At 36.8% G+C, this 5,554-nt stretch overlaps 1 long non-coding RNA gene across 1 annotated transcript; it reads left to right on the top strand.

Annotated features, from left to right (window-relative positions):
* The first annotated feature begins 1,912 nt into the window (after positions 1 to 1,912).
* LOC113221350 lies at positions 1,913 to 2,502 on the top strand. The gene is made up of 3 exons (XR_003307823.1): positions 1,913 to 2,015; positions 2,267 to 2,325; positions 2,434 to 2,502. It is a non-coding gene; the product is annotated as an uncharacterized LOC113221350 (long non-coding RNA).
* The last annotated feature ends 3,052 nt before the right edge of the window (positions 2,503 to 5,554 follow it).

The raw sequence follows: 5,554 nt of genomic DNA, 5'->3' as shown, positions 1-5,554 counted from the left end.
TTCAGTAATAATGACTGCATTGTGAACTTTTATGTACCAATTTTTAAATGATGCTCGAAATACACATAAATGAAATTATTTCTTCAAGAGTTTACTGACAATGACAATAAAACCATAACCTGGACCAAACTTGAGTCATCTGAAAATCTTTCAAAAGTAGACTTCATCATGAACAAACTGCGTCAGAATTTCTGAGATTGAGGCCTGAATATTAATATTTTTAATACCTCCCAAGATGTTCTGATTTCCAATAGCATAAAGTACATTGCTCAGAGTAGGGCTGAAAATTAATTTCTAAAACAGATAACACAGTAGGTCATTTCCTTTCTTCAGCGTCACTGTAATTATTAAAATCTCTTCTGGAACTTTTCTAGTCAGATCATGGGCATCTGGACATCTTGATTTGTTAAAAAAACATTTCAAGAGGGGATTCAAAATTCAACTCCAACAATCATTTAACTCATCTATCTGGGAACATTATTCATTATATCCCATTGCTTCCCAACACTTAGTTGTGTGAAATATAGAGGAGAAGACAATTTTCTCCTTTACTCTTCATGAGGGTTTTGCCAAGATTCACTGTAACAAAAGGCAGATTAACAAGAGAAAAACAAGCCGGGCACGGTGGCTCACGCCTGTAATCCCAGCACTTTGGAAGGCCGAGGCGGGTGGATCACGACGTCAGGAGATCGAGACCATCCTGGCTAACACGGTGAAACCCCGTCTCTATTAAATATACAAAAAAATTAGCCGGGCGAGTTGGCGGCGCCTGCAGTCCCAGCTACTTGGGAGGCTGAGGCAGGAGAATGGCCTCAACCCGGGAGGCGGAGCTTACAGTGAGTGGAGATCTCACCGCTGCACTCCAGCCTGGGCGACAGAAGGAGACTCTGTCTCAAAAAAAAAAAAAAAAAAAAAAACAACCAAACAACAGAAAAACAGAAGCTTCATAACATAAATACCTCCTTAATGGGACAGAACCAAGAAAAATGGGCAAATCTCTGGAGTAGATCTCAAAGAACATAGACCTCAGATGCAAACACTATCATTCTCTGAAACAAAGGAATAAGGATGTGGAGAAAGGCTTTGTTAAGAGATGACCAGGAAAAGCAAAACACAAAGTTTGTTATGTATACTTAAGTCAATTCCTTCTCCTTTTATTGAGTCTTCAGTGATGTAGTTATTCTTCTCTTCCTGGTGCAGAAGGAGAGGGAGAGAAAGAGAAAGAGAAACCCTTGAAAACGTCTATAAATTTCCTTTATAGATGTAAATTTATCTTACAAAAGGGCAACTTCCAGCCTTGTTTTCAGTACTCTTTCTGTGTCTGCAGTTTCTCAAAATATCTAGCTCAAAATAATCCTAAGCCAGAGAGGCATAGTTCCGGTGACATAGTCTGATTGCAGCCTTATTTTGGGGTGACATGTTCTGAATCCTGGAAGAAATTAAAACAATCTATATTTTTGGTGATGTATTTTCAAAATTTCATTCGTATTTTTTAATTCTATATAATCACCATTATTTCAATATTTTATTTAAAAAAATATATATATATAATTAGGGGAAAAATATATGTGATTTAACAAGTGCTTTATTTCCCTAACCTCAAATTATTTGGGACAATTTCCAGATGTGTGGTATGAAATCATGGAGCAAATATTTGACATTTGGTGATGTAATTAATTTCATATTTCACTTAAGGCTTATTAAAACAGCTGTTATATAACAATTTAAACAAATGTTCAAAAATTTTAATTGCACAAAATGATTTTAGCTTTTTTTTTTTTCCAAATCTGAGACATTCTGATATGTACAGTACCAAACATTGATCAAAAGCTAAAAATATCTCCAGGCATAGTTGTTATATATAAATGTGTGTGTGTGTGTGTGATATATATATATATATATATTTCTCCCCTAGGGTTATGGTGGCTATATTGCATCAATGATCTTAAAATCAGATGAAAAGCTTTTTAAATGTGGATCAGTGGTTGCACCTATCACAGACTTGAAATTGTATGGTGAGTACTTTCCACAGACTGACCTAATATAATGTATTGATTTGTGGAAAACAAAAGCCCAATTTAAAATAGCTCAATTGAGCTCATTTATCATATGTTATTAGTGCCTGTTTTGAGCTGTTGATCTCCTCCTTGATTCAGTTGATTTTACTAAAGCATGACAATTAAATGTAAAATGAAAAAAATTAATGAAACATACTAGTCAAATAGTTTTTAGTTTGTTCTTGAATGTCTGTTTTATTGGGTCACAGCCTCAGCTTTCTCTGAAAGATACCTTGGGATGCCATCCAAGGAAGAAAGCATTTACCAGGTAACTAATTTGAAAATAACAAAGAAAGAGGAGTATTTTTGTTCTAAAAATTCAGTTCAATTGCTTATTTAGATCTATAGGTACAGATATTTGTACTTTCCTTTATAGGCAGCCAGTGTGCTACATAATATTCATGGCTTGAAAGAAGAAAATATATTAATAATTCATGGAACCGCTGACAGTAAGTATTATACTTGCTGCTGTTGTTTAATGGGGTATGACCTTTTACAAAGGGATACATCTAATGACTTGTTTACAGGAAGCCCTGTAAACCTTCTGAAGAAAGGAGCAGAGAGTCACACAAAGAATCAGATACATGATAGGAGGTAGGAAAAAAGAATTCAGAGATGAGAGGAGGCTGTGCCTCACATGGCACCATTGTCCAGTCAAATTCCCTGTAATGATGGAAATACTTTATCAGTACTGCTGAAGAGTAGCCATCGGCCACTTGTGGCCATACTGTGTTTATTGTGACTGAGGAACTGAATTGATTTTATTTAATTTTAATTTAAAAAGGCACTTGTGTCTAGCGACTGTGGTTACAGTGTTATTCAGCACATCTACAATGGAAACCAACCTGGAAAACAGAAACCAAAAACATGCACGCACTGACATGAAATTCTAATGAGGTTACCCGCTTAAATGAACTTAAAACAAAAACTTTAAAAAGGCACTTTTATACCATCTCTCATTTCTTCATCACTTTAAACCTTGGAGGTGGATGTGATTGATGTTAGTAGTAATAAGTCATATCACTTTATATTTACATGACACTCTTAGGGACCAAAGAATCTATATTTTATTATCCTCTGTGATATTTTACAACAGACAACTGAATATTTATAGCTCCATTCATGGATGAGAAAAATCAATTTCCAAAAGGAAATAGATTTATCCAAGGCCATCTGGCAAGTGATCCAAGGAAGTGAAAGTCTTGAATCAATATTTCCTAAATCTTGAACTTAAATCCTTCCTCTTTAGAGTAGGTTCCACTGAATGATTAGCTTCAAGGATACTATATGGAAAGGGAGAGAAAGAGGAACTTTACAGTGGAGAAATTTGACAAACATCACATCAGCAGTGACAAGTCATTACTATTATTAAATGCCCTTCATATGATGTAGTGGGGACAGCATTTTACCTCCATGGTTTAATACTCCAAGCCCATATATAACACCAGTCTAACCATGAAAAAAACATCAGGCAGATCCAAATAAGGAAATTTCTATCAGATATCCAGCCAGTATCCCTCAGAACTGTTGGGGTCATTAAAAAAAAAAAGTCTGAGAAAGTCTCATAGACCAGAGGAAGTTAAAAAGACATGATGTCTAAATATAATGTGGGATTGTGAATGGAACCCTGGAACAGAAAGGTAACACAAGAAAACAACAACAAGAACACCAACAAGAAAAACTAGTGGACCCCAAATAAAGCGGGTTTAGTTAATGGTAGTATATGAGTCTTAGTTTCTATTTGCGACAAAGTATATAATAATGTAAGATGTTAACAATGGGGAAACTGGAGGATGGGTATCCAGGAACTCTGCACTATCTTTGCAACTGTTCTGAAAATTTAAAACAATTATGGTGTTAATAATCTATTAAAGAAAGATGTAGATGATACCAGTGTTGGGAGAAGGAGAGCATAAAAATTTTGAAGGACACTTGGATGTTGTTCTAAGGTATTAAGATCTAACATATATATCAACCGTAATAAAAATAAATAGCAATTAAGTACTCATTGTATGTCAGAAAACACGCTAAAAGCATTTAATATTATCTTATTTGTTCTTCTCACAAACAAGGAATAGTAGATATTATTACTTTTATTTAACAGATTGGGAAAATAAATACTGAGAAATGACATAACTTCCCTAAAAGTGTAGACACAATTGATTAGTAGGAAGGACATTTGAATCCATATATTGAGCCTTTTATTCACTGTGCCCTGAAGCCTTATTCATGTGAATAAATTATATTCAAGGTTAAATTATTTTACATCTACCCATCATGCTGGACTAATATATTAGTGCTATTTCAAATTTCTCTGTCAATATCTTGTAGCTATAAAGGTAAATCACAATGTTCTATCTGACTCACTCAGTCACAGGCCTGGCGCTTCACCCATCTAATAAAATACAAGCAAAGGTTCAGCCCGGGTCACTTCAGAGAATATGCACCTGTGAATGTGTATGAGCACACACACACAGGGACACACACACAGGTGCACACACACACAGACGCACACACAGGCGCACACACACAGACGCACACACATACAGGCACACACACAGGCGCACACACACACAGGCACACACAGGCGCACATACAGACACAGGCGCACACACGGGCACACACAGAGGCACACACACGCAGAGGTACACACATGCACAGACACACAGTTGCACACACACACATAGGCGCACACACACAGGTACACGCACAGGCACACACGCAGACACACAGGCGCACACACACACATAGGCGCACACACACGCACAGGCACACACACAGGCGCATACAGGCACACACCACACAACCCCTATGGGCCTGGTGAATTATGGTTGCTCAGTCATGACACTGTAATGCCACTACTGTTAATATTATCTTCAAAAATTACCAGCAAATGAATTCAATCAACCAGGCAAACCTGTAATGTTCCCTTTTAGCTGTAGCAAACAAATAGCAACAAATATCAATGAACTTTGCAGTAGAAACTAAGCAGAAAAAGAAATCCAACTTGAAAAATCCATTTGCACATTTGTATTTTCAGCTATACCCATACAGAGAAATAAGGGATCACATTACCTCTGTCACTGACCTTTTCAATTAGCATTTCTAGAAGCTTACATTTATAGAGCAGTTTGTACTTACAACGACAAGGTCATTTTCCCATTAAGTGCCATAGGAAGATGTTGAAAAAGATCTTGACTATCTAGTTTTTAAATAGGTTTAAATGATTGTCTGCCATTTTACATTCTCTGCTGTGTGGTCTGATTATTCAACATTCTAGAGTTAAGGCATTAAAGAAGCTTAAACTATTGATAAGGCTGCCCTAGCTTTGCAACAACAATTAAAGATGTTAGCTTAGGCTGCGCGTGGTGGCTCAGGCCTGTAGTCCCAGCACTTTAGGAGACAGAGGCAGGCAGCTCACGAGGTCGGGAGTTTTAGACCAGCCTGACCCACATGGTGAAACCCCGTCTCTACTGGAAATACAAAAATTAACTGAG

The sequence above is a fragment of the Piliocolobus tephrosceles genome, unplaced genomic scaffold (assembly GCF_002776525.5).
Source record: "Piliocolobus tephrosceles isolate RC106 unplaced genomic scaffold, ASM277652v3 unscaffolded_23607, whole genome shotgun sequence".
In the NCBI taxonomy this organism is placed as follows: Eukaryota; Metazoa; Chordata; class Mammalia; order Primates; family Cercopithecidae; genus Piliocolobus; species Piliocolobus tephrosceles.
This window is presented reverse-complemented; position numbering and strand designations above follow the sequence as displayed.